This window comes from Cavia porcellus, unplaced genomic scaffold (assembly GCF_034190915.1).
Source record: "Cavia porcellus strain 051 isolate PalLab524CR breed Dunkin Hartley unplaced genomic scaffold, mCavPor4.1 scaffold_24, whole genome shotgun sequence".
Lineage (NCBI taxonomy): Eukaryota > Metazoa > Chordata > Mammalia > Rodentia > Caviidae > Cavia > Cavia porcellus.
In genome coordinates, this window is record NW_026947507.1 from 30,757,688 (window position 1) to 30,769,870 (window position 12,183).

Here is a 12,183-nt window from a genome sequence, read left to right on the forward strand (position 1 = left end):
TGCCTGCTTTACTGCAGTAACTTCCATTCTACCTTTGGCTCTGTAAGTGGATTTGTAGATCATTTTGTAAGTGAAATCACTCAGTACTTGTTCTTCTGTCTCTGAGTTGTTTTTGCTTAGCATCCTTCAAGTTCATTGACGTTGTCCCAAATGACCAAATTTCCTTCTTTTTAAAGCCTAGGTAGGATTCCATTGTGTATATGTTGCATATTTTCTCCATCATGGACTTTAGTTGCTCTGTTTCTTAGACATTATGAGAAGTGTTGAAATGAACGTGACAGAATAGATTTCACTTGGTTTTCTGACAGCATCTCTTGTCAATTTTGATGGTTTCCAATTAATATAACTGCTTAATATTGATGTCCTGTGGCTCATTACTAGACTTATCTATTTGTTTCTCAGCCTTTTATCTAGTCTCACGATACTTAACACTATTTGTGTTCCAGGGAATGTTTATTTTTCTCCACATGGCTCAAATCCTCAAAGTCCAAACTCATCCTGTAATTGTTCATCTGACTTCTCAGCTGTGGACTATCCAGGTATCTCGAATTTAATATGCCCTGATTTTAACTCCTAAACTTTATCCTGTATTTATTTACTTTTTCATTTATTTTTTTCATTTCAGTTACTAGGTTTCATTTATCTAGCTGCTCATGTTAGCTACTGAAGGCTTGTGTTTGATATCTTCCTCTCCCTGTTCCCGGTGTTGCCTGCTATAAACTGTCAATCTCTTCACAAAGTATTCTGTGACTAAACCATCGATGTGTCTTTATCTTTCCAGATGCTGATAAATGGCACAGGCTCTTGCCACACTCATGCAAATGTCATCATTTTCTAACCAGTCGCTTGGTTCACTCTCACGTCTGTTTCCAGTTGATACTCTGTACCATAATGCACTGTGATATTTCAGTAATGTTTTTTGACACGCTGAAATGGTAAACCAGAATCTTTTTCACTAACCAAGGAAAATAACTGCTAAAAAAAACCAAAAACATTCAATTATATGTAACTTACCTAACCAATTGTTTTTCACAGTAATTATTTGGAGCCAATAAAGCCTAACAATTTATCCTTTTTAAAATTTATTTTTAAAACTTTTTATTAGTACATGCTTGAAGAATATAATTACATTCATTGGAGAACTGGTACATATACATAACACATCTTAATTCTTTTTTTCCCATAAGGGATGGACAGAGATGGTAAGGGTTAGGAGGGGAAGAGGATTTATCTTCTTTTTACTGTATATATATATATATATATATATATATATATATATGTAATTACTTTTATAGTGTTGAATTTCTCATTAATTCCTAATCATGCATATTTTCCATAAAATGTAAATGTTTTTGTCTTTTTTGAGACAGGGTCTTGCTATGCAGTTCAGGCTGGCCTTGATGTCACTTTGTACCCTTGGCTAGTCTCAAACTTGCAATCCTCCTGTTTCAGCCTCCAAACTGTTGGGATTACAGACATAAGCCACCATGTCTGGCTATAAAATGCAAAATTTTAAGTCCAGTAATTAATAATTAAAAGGTCTTTTTCATTTCAGTCAAATATTCTAATTATATAGATATATGGTACATGGAGGGAGTTGATTTTGTAGGAGAAGTATTATTCTGAGAAAGGCAAAAGGAAAATTTTAACACTATGTGTAATGAGGAAAATTAAAGTATTGAAATGATTATGCGTGCTTTGTTTGGTGTGTTTGCCTTTTCTAAGGGGTATTCCTTTTTCTCCAGAGATCGGGATGTCTTTGTCCTAATTTGGATCCTTTTTTGGGGGGGGGTCTTTTTCTATTTTATCGGTACCGGGGATCGAACTCACGATTGCACACTTGCAAGGCAGGCGCTTATGCTGCTAAGATAAATCCCCAGCCCCAATTTGGATCCTTTCTGAGGCACATTTTCAGAACTTAGGTCCTGCAGCATCCTGAAAGTTTAGACACAATCTTGTCTTCTCATCAACCCACTCCATGTATTCCTGGGAAAAACAGTTACACTGTGTGCTCCAGACTGCCTCCAGTTGGAGAGCAGTCAGAGTAGCCAGAGTTGTGAGAAGATTCTAGTCCTGGGTCTCCTTCACATGGTGCTCATACTGCTCCTGAGGTTTCAAACAGATGAGCATGGAGATCCTGGAAGGCACATTCTTGTAATGACAAAGCCATACATTTGAAAACAGCGGCTACTGATTCACCATTGGGTGGACCACCACCTGACTGAGAAACACATTTCCTCCTGTAATTGAGCTGAGAAACTAACACGTGAGGCCCCTAAGAGCTCTGGCACATCAACAGTTAAATGAACATTGTCATAACTAGTACCTGTGACATAACATGGCCCAGGGACTCTGTTTCAAAGTTTAGAACAGGAGGCAGCTTTAAGGTGTGTGAATTCATTACCCAGAGTTCTCACTTGTTTCCTTCTGAAACAGCATTGCTCTTATCTAATACCACCTGTAAAGGGTCTTATCTTCTATTTCTTCCTTGATCGTTTATCCTGCTTGAGAGATTTGCTTGTTCACTGCAGATTGATACAGTACTGGGTAGGCAAATCTAAGCGAGAAAGGTTACTGAAACTTCTTGGGATATTTCTTTAGATAGTATTTGGGAAGACTCAGGAAAATATTAAGTTAAATTTCAACATTTTACCCACAAAGATTTAGATTTAGGTTAACCCTTCTTTTAGACTTTTAGGGCTGGCATGAAGCAAAGCTCATATTTCCAGATTTGCAGTGGAGAGAGAGAGAGAGAGAGAGAGAGAGAGAGAGAGAGAGAGAGAGAGAGAGAGAGAGGAAGAGTCAGGCTCAGGGTGTCAGAAGAGTAGATTTCTTATGGATGTAATTTAAATCCTGTCACTCTTCCATAAAAGCCTTCTAATACTTGCCCACTGCACTTGCGCTCGATTCCACACAGTTGATAAGACACACTAGGCTCTGACTCCTGCTCCCTCTGCAGCCACTTCACAGGCTTCCTTTTATTTTTGTTTTAGCCACACTGATGAGTTCATGTCTTGAAGACAGAGATTTATGACAGCAGAGATTCACATTATGAAATTGCCCCATCCCAGGAAGCTGCATCCTGAATTCTGATAGATCCTATCTTTAAGGTTCTCCTTAAACATGCCCTTCTAGGTAAGAATAAGAAACATATTAACCGTTGCTAATCTCCTATTATTTTGTTTTGAAATTCAGTGTCATTTTTGTTTTAAAGTAATAATAAAAAAACTCTTCTCCAGGTTTTATCTATCTCCAGCCTATTTAAAATTGTATTTTTAAAAATGTTTTCTTAATGAAATGTTTTTTCCTTTCATGAAGCTATCACAACTGTATTTTAAACTCACTTTCACAGTGATTTGTTTTACAGTGCTTGCTTTATGCCCACTTGGATTCATTCCCAGTGATTTAAACATAGGAAGCACCAAAGAAATACAAGTAAAACAATAAATGAATGAATATAAAACACCAAACTGATGAATCTACTACATTTCTTGGCCCACAGTCAGCTAGAAATTTCTGAATTGGCAATGCTGTAGCTAGTGTGATCACGTTATGGACACATATTAGGAAATAATGTTTTTACGCATTGTAAAACACAAAAGTGACTCATTTTTGCATACAGTATTGTTCTTCAGTCCTCTAAATAATAACTTTCATTTCCCCTCCCTGGCAAAGATATGAAACAGAAGAACTTTATAATGTTAAATTAATTTATGCAATCAATATTTAGGAGAGTGTACATATCAAATTCTAGGGCTATTATTGTTAAATATTTGTTTGCTGTACTTGGCAAATTTTAGTGATGTTATTTTAGTTTTATTTGGTTTTATTACTATTGATAAACATGATTTTGAACTTGGTTTCTCTTGACTATGTTTACAGAATTTTTATTTTATAGATTTATACAATTTGCTCTAATAATTATTATACGTAATAATTACATATACTGACTGCATTCCAATTAAATATATAATTATCTTATGGTTACTTGCCTAAAGTAAGCTTATCCCACTTGTTAGTAAATAAGTTTTAAAAGAATGAAGTTGAAGTCTCAATTCAAAGATAGCCTCATGGGGTTTTTTTTTGGGGGGGGGTGTTGATCTTTTTTTTTTTTTTGTAATGAGGATCAAACTCACAACTTCATGCTTGCCAGGCAGGTGCTTATGCCACTGAGCTAAATCCCCAGCCTGGCCTCATGAATTTTGAAAACTAAACACTTTCTTTCTTTATGCAAAGCAAAGGTGAATGTAGAATCTGTATTATAGTAAGTCAATGGATAAAAGTTTTTCATTCTTTTGCCTTTTGGTTCTTAGTTTGATGATTGATGTAACAAAATACAGTGTTTTACACATTCTAGAGATTGAAACTTGTTAAAATTTTGCTATTAAAGAACAAGTTTTATGGAAAAACTGACCATTCAACAGAAAGAAAGCAAATGGCATAACACTTTAGGTTTATGTGTTTATTATGGAATAAAAATTTAATATTTTCTTTCATTTTTTGCAAAGATAAGTTGAGGTCCTCAGAAGAAATCTGTTATTCTTAAAATTTTTATCAAATTTTGTAGTTGGTTGCACATTTACTTTTCTCTGACAACCTTAAAAATTTTGTTTTCATAGTTAATTTTTGGTTATAAAGATAGCTTGTAGTATTTTATGGCAGTAAAATTTTAAAATGAATATATGAAAATTGGACATAGGTATGAGGCACCATGTCAGGTTTTGTTGTATGTGTTGTACAATGCTGGTGTTTATATTAGGTAAAGACGACCCATAAAGAAACCAACATGAGAACCAGCCATGAGAAAATTGAAAGTGAAGGTTTTATTGTCGCTGGTGACCATGCTGTCATGAGTCCAGGAGTCACTCCCAACCAGGAGTATTCAGTGTTCCATACAGAGCTCTGGGTTTAGGGGGCCTGAGTTACAGAGAGATAAAACCAGGTTGGCGATGAATTGAGTTAAATATTTTCTTAAGTTTCTTTTTTTCTGAAATAACATCACCTTATCAAGTTCAAGCTAAATTCTACTTTCGTATGCTAAGTTTTTCTTATTCAGAGATAATGTGGCTTGTCTGCCTCACACAGCAAGGAGAGGGGTGCTGTGTTCTCTCCTCAAAGTTTCTATCAGGGTAGGCAGGAGAGCCTGTTGGTGGACTCCTTTCCAAGCAGAGAGTCCTGGTTCACCATTGCATAGAAAGCACAGCAAGATCAATGAAACAGTTCTAGTAAATATTTAAAGGAAATGAACAAATAGACCAAAGTTGTCCTTTAATGCCACAATCAAAGGACTGGTGGATGGGTGGCATGGAGCTTTCATGATTACAGCACTCATTTAGAGCAATTTTGGTTATTTTGACTAGATAGAAGACTTATTTAATCTTACTTCTTATTACATGATCAGTCAAGGAAGAGAGACATGTCTTGTTTTTATTTTTATGTCAACTAATTCCTTTGCAAAACAAGTTAGAGTAGGAACTTTGCCACTAGAAATATTAGCCAGAGTCAGGCCCATGCTGTACCATGTCAACCTCAGCAAACTGACCTTAATAAATCTTATGTCAATTTTTAAAATGCAGATGAAAATAGCACCTATATCACTGAAATTTAAAGTATCTAAATAATGAAGTAAAGTTCTTTGTATAGTGTGGGAACTACTAAATATATATAAGCTCTCATTATCACTAAGAAGTAAAACATAGCCAGCTTTTATACACGGATTTTGTTTCTATCATGGACTAATATAGACACTAATTCCTAGACATGACTTTTATATACAAGATTAGCCCCAAAGTGTTTATGCAATAATAAAACAAGAATATGGCATTTTAAATCAAATTAAAGTACGGAGTATACTACAGACCAAAGAAAAATTAAAAATATTTCCCTTAAATTAAATGTTAGCTGCATTTGAATCATTTAAGTTTAAAAATAATTGAATACTATTTTGTTTAACTTTCTTTTTACTAAAAGAAATTAGGTCCTTAATTGTGCAGAGACATCCAAATACTGAAATGGCAAGAGAGAATTTCATGTTGTAAATGTAAAATTAAATTTTTAATGTTCCTATTTAAGTTTACAACTCCTTGAGGAAATTACCTTCTGACAAAGCTGAATGAGGCTGGAAGTATCACTGCAGAGAAAGTCCCAAGCACTCTGCACTGAATTATCTTTTGACACCTTCGACATTACCTTTGATGTTCTTGTCACAGCCTCAACGATGACTGGTTTCTTGATGCCTGTCACAGAATGCATTTTCAGGATTCCAGGGTTTCTGAATCAGACAAGCTTCTTGCATATTTTATTAGGCATAAAGTTTTCTAACACAAAATGGTTAGATGTAACTGGGTCATTGCTACTGAACAGTGAATGACACATTTAATGTCATTTTTCACTGGCAAAGTCTGCTCTGTAGTTACAGTGAAATGTGATTTGCACAAAGTGAAAAGCTTAAATTATTTTCCTTTTGCCTGGCTGCTTTAAAGAGCAAAGGTAAAGGCACAATTTTAAGAAATGGGTTCCTTTGTGGAGCTCTATGTTTAATGTCTATAGGAAAATATTACTCACACTCAACAATTTTTGTGAGCAAAAAGATATTGATTTTAACTACTGTTAAATGTTGATTTCTAATATTTATTTTACCTCTTGTCATGTTCAAACTAGTGAACCATCAAAGTTTATCATCTTTTGCTCTGAAGGAATGACATGCAGTCTGGGAATGTTTTAATTTTAATGAAACTTTATGGCACAGTTTTTGTTTAGCACCTGTCAACAATGCCTGGATACATAAAGGATAATAGACTATCTTCCTTTCATGTGTTGAGGAAAAAAAGAAAGCATATGAAAACCTTTGCAATAGAGGTGATGGGTTCTAGTAGAGTGAAACACAATACACGATAGCTAAGTGATGATTTTGGAATTTTAAATATGATAAATCTGGAAACACATATTTTGCTCCTTATAAAATGTAAATTACTTGTGGATCTGTATTTAAGCATGATATAAGAATGATACCAAAGTCCACTGGAACTGCAAAAAGCATAGAGGTGAACATGCGGTAGCTTCATGAGAACTCTCAGCCATTGTTCCTGAGAAGCATGGAGTTTGTGTGGCCCTGTGTGAAGAGAGGAAGATTAAAGACATGTCCAGGTGTGAGGACACAGACATCCACGAGTGTTGTGATAAGAAAGTCAGGAAAATGATGCGAAGCCACTGAAAGTTTAAGCAGGGAAAGAAAATGGTCCTGTGTGTGCTTTACTGTGTCACTCCGGTGTCAAAATGAGATGGACTCAAAGGAAGTAAACCAGAAGGGTAGAATCCAGTGCCCATCAGGTGCTTATTATATAAGCTGTGCAAAGAAAATGTTGAACGTCTGAGATCTGGTAATGGTAGCAGCAGAATGGAAATATCTAGTAAGCATATGAAGCAAAGCTTGCAGATGTTTACTTTTGAGACATTTTAAGCTCACTGGAAGTTCTCAGTGTTCTCTTACAATTTGTGGGTTATAGGACTTGGAATATATGATAATTCAAGCACACATATGTCAGTTACCTGAGTAAGATTGTTAAAATTCATAAAAACTTTACTTCTGGGATCTGGGTTACTTTCTAACTGCTCTTACTCATTTTATTTGAAATTACTGTTCACATCTTTATAATAAAATTTCAAGATGTACATTTCCACTTGCCTAAGGCTTTAGCTTTTTATTTTGTGTCATTCTCTTTTGATTATGGTACATATTGTAAGGTAGGATGGCAATGATATTTCTCATCTCAATTCACTGTTGGGAAAAATGAGACCCAAAATATTACATACTAAAAGCTTTTCAGTTGTTTACTGATGGCAATATGGCTTGGATACAAATTTCCAAATGCTCCCCCTGCTAACCCTTCTCAGAAGAGCTCAGTTTTATTTATCTTTTTTTCCCAAGTGTTTTCTGATAAATCTCATGTGCTTGTGAAGGGAATATTTTAAGAAATATTAATATAGCACATTTACTAAATATGAGCAAATTAGGACCAGTAGTACTTTAGGGTTAGTTCATTTGTTCACTAAAAGCAAGAAGGTTGCAAAAGAAAAATATCATTTATTTCTAAGTAAATACATACGACATTTAAGTTTTATTCATATTTCTTTCACCATATCTAAAATTGGCTTGACTTTTTTTTGTTATTACTTGACAGGAAAGATACAACTGAGATCACATTAGGAAGCAGAAATGGAAAAATTCATGCCTTTATAATACCAGAAAAAGATAGATTTAGCTTTTCATAGGATGATTTTGATCATTTATTATGTCATCTGAGTGAAAATCTATGTTCCTTTTGGTTTATTGTGTTGTTTTACTCTTGTGATGCATACATGTAAGGCCGTTTTAAAAGTAGTATATAGATTCTAAAATAGAATCAGTTTGTTTCAGGAGCCTGAAATAGAAAATCAAATGAGTCCTTGGCATGAATGCCTCCGTGACAGCAATGTGATGGGAATCCTTGTCATTCACATCAGGATGTCAAAGTGTCACCCACATGAACATCAGAAAAGATCTCTTCGCATCTTCAGTCACTCCGAGGAAGATCTGTACACTTGGATGATTTTTCTGGTTAACCCATATTACCTGCCAATCCCTTCATCACAACAGTGGTGAATATTAACTACAATAGGAGCTTTCTGTAACAGTTTCTCTTATCAAGTATCACCTTGCTTTCGCTTTGTACTTTTCTTCTGGAAAGTGTAGTCTCATACTGAGGAAAAGACAGTGTAACTCAGTCAATAGCAAAGACAGTGTAACTCAGTCCTACATTTAAGCGACTTTTGCTCTGTGCTTAAAAGTGGAGAGTAAGAATTTACAGTAAAAGATTGCTAAAAACTTAAAACACTTTGTGACTATAATATTAAGTGAAGTAAATCAGACATACAAGCTTAAATAGATCACAGTTTATCTTATATGAGAACTTCAAAGTATAAATAAAGATTAAATAAATTAAATGATTAATAAGAAGCAGAGAGATACATCTTTATCAAATGGAAAGGGCATTGAAGGGAGAGTGGGAAAGGCAAGGGGATGAAAAAAGAATTAAGATGTGTTATGCAATGAAACAGCTTCACACGAAGAAGGTGAACTTCATGTACTGCAAACATATGCTAATAAAATTTTTAAACTATGGCAATTGATTTTTTGTTAAAGCAAATTTAATATAATTTTTGACAAAATTATTGTTTACTTCTTTATTTTTTACTTTAAAGCAATGAGCTAGGAGCTTAAAGAAATTTTATTGTTTTAAAAATGATATGTTCCAAATTATTTAAATCATGCAAAATCATTGCATACAACCAGTGAAATATATTTTAGGGAATTATAAATATGCCTGTTTTAGCAAAAAAATAGTGTTGAAAATACACATCACATTATATTTTCATGAAAATACAAATCTGAACCTCAGGGAATGTGTCTACCATATTTTTGGTTAAAAGTTTCTTATAAATGTATATGAGCAAATAGCTATCATTGTATGCTGAAAGATATGACCAGCAACAGGTGAAGTGATAACAGAAAAAATAATGGTAATTCTAAATAAATATCAAAAATAGAACTGAACCCTGCAATATAACCTTAACATATTAGGAAGTATACTTTTATCACTCAAGGCATTTATCAATGTACTTAATACTAGAAATTTGCTCCATTTCAACTATATTGGTATGAATTTTCAGCATTAATTAATGCTTATATGTTTTGCATAGAGCCATAGATCTCATTAAGTCCTAGTAATAAATTAGTTTCAGTTGTCAACCTCAGATTCTAGCAGTCCCATAATAACACACCTAACTTAGACCTTGTATAAAAATAAAAATCTGTGAAAGTTCAGTAAAACTCAAAATCAGACATATAATTTTGGATTAATTCAAGGCCTCGTAAAGGTGAGATCACCCTGGAAATACCACTGGCCTTGTTTGTAGAACTTTATCACTGGCCTTGACAACCTTTCATGTCTCTTTTAACTCTGAAATTCTTTTATATTATAAACCATGAGAATGTGGCCAAGGGCTATTAAATGCAGATCTGGGCACAGATCTCTGGAGAGACCTGTAGAGCCCAGATGCTGGTATTCATTGATCATAACCCAGAATTCCTTCGACTGCATAACAGGTTACTACTATTTCAATTCGATTTGTCTTAGGAATTGTTAAAAATACGGGATTTTGGAGCTTTTGAGAACTGTTTCTTAGTTCATATTTTAAAATACAGTTTTGAGTAAAGTATATCTAATATCCTATACATGTTATGTGTTTTTTGAAAACATAATGTAAAAAGTCTATTTTCTTTTTTGAAATTCTTCATTGTGTTTTTTAGAATACAATAACAGTCCTGACCCTTTACATTTAAAGCTGTAATAAGAAAAACATATTCATTCAGCAGACATAGGGATGTGTGTTATGGAAATCACTTGGTTAGGTGTTGTAGGGGAAAAAGAAAACCTAGTAAAACAGGATCTGGGATTTAGCTCAGTGGCCTGCCTGGCAAGCGTGAGGTCATGAGTTCAATCCCTAGTACAAAAAAAAATTAGTAAAACATGAATTGTCTTTGAAGAACTTAGAGTAAATGAGTGATTATAACAAAATACCCTATTTTTCATTGTTAGTGAAGTTCTTAGGTGTGTATAATGGTGGTTTAAGAATCAGCAAAGCTTTTTTATTTTATAATTTCTAAAATATTGCTTTTGATTCTATTGTTTGACATCAAATGGTTAAAAAAAAACCCAGGCTTTTCTTCCTTTTTCCTATGGAAATTCATTAAATATGTCACAGCACTTGGCCCTACATTTTGCTATCAGTCAGTGCTATTCTGCTCAATTTTACAGTAGAGGGACAGCGTATAATTAAGCGATGTAGATGTAGATGGTGAGTGTGAAAAGTTAATTAACTGTGAGATTTTGACAGACACCAGATAATTAAAAATTAAAATGAAAATAGTTTTTTAAAAAAAACACTTCATCATGTACTACTTCATATGATGACGCGATGCAGTGTGAGAGAATGTTTTCCATTAGCCGGATTTGTTCGTCCATCACGGTGATCCTCACATTAGGCTCCCAGAGAAGTCCTAATGCACTTCCCACCTGCAGTGCCCTTAATCTGTTTCTGAAAGTGACTTTAGAAGTTAGAACACTGCTGTGGCATTAAAGTTTAATACTGTGTTGGCACCCTAGGAAGAAATTTCTATAAGAAAAAAAATCTGCACAATTGAAACTAAAATTATATTTGTTACAGTTTTCTCTTTTCATGAAGGAAGAAGTGGAGCTTGTGCACCATGTACTCAGCTGTAAATCATGAGAGACATTGTAGGTTAATGTGTCTCTGCCTCAGTTTCCCAGCACTTTCACTTTGTTGATGAGAGACAACTCATCCATGCAAATCATGGACCATCACCCTCAATCAGTAACTTTAAGATGGGTTTGGGCCTAGGGCATGCTGAAAGTTTTAGACTACTAATCCACTTACGTAGAACTTCTAACCACAGAAATAAATTTCTTGGACTATGTGAGTCATCCTGGTGCTATAGTTGGAAGGTGTTTAAGTATGTCTTCCAGAATTTGTTTGTTGGAAGTTTCTCCCCAGTTTGCTGGTGTAGCAGTGAGATGGAACTTTTATGCAGTGAGCTTAGTGGGAGATCGTTAGGTTAACTTAGGAAATGCTCTGGAAAGGGATTATGACATCTCTCCCTCACACATGGGTCCCTCTGTTGCCGGCCACCATAAACTGATACAGTCAAGGAGCGAGACTTTGCAAGAACCTGTGTAATGCTCTTTGGACTTTCAGCTTCCAAAATTGTGAGCTCAATAAACCTCTATACTCCATAATGTTAGCTTGCTTCTGATATATTATATACAAAATGTACTGATGCAAACATATTAATGGGGTGTAATTGTTTTAGACATTTTCTTGCCATTGCTTAGTTTTAATTAAGGTTTATTGAATTTTTATTTTTTATATTTTGCCTGTATATTTTGTTTTGTTGCCAGCTCCTCCAAAGAATTAAACTCCCCAAAGCAATTCATGAATCTTTGTTATAAGAATAGAAACACAGGTATGCAGCATATATTTTAAATGTTCTCTGTAAACAAGTTTTGAATAAAAATATAGAATATGAATGTGTCTATTAACAAATATAGTTAAAGTGATTTCAAG

The 12,183-nt window shown here is 34.3% G+C and overlaps 1 protein-coding gene across 12 annotated transcripts in view; it reads left to right on the top strand.

Annotated features, from left to right (window-relative positions):
- Positions 1–12,183, top strand: part of Marchf1 (membrane associated ring-CH-type finger 1) — a 687,536-nt gene that overhangs the window by 159,454 nt on the left and 515,899 nt on the right. The window contains exon 1 of one of the 12 annotated variants that reach the window (XM_063234808.1): positions 3,117–3,135. The exons of the other annotated variants lie outside the window; for them this stretch is intronic. The gene's annotated coding sequence lies outside the window, so the exon portion shown is untranslated. Of the gene's footprint in view, positions 1–3,116; positions 3,136–12,183 lie in introns of those variants that run through there. 12 annotated transcript variants of the gene reach the window in all.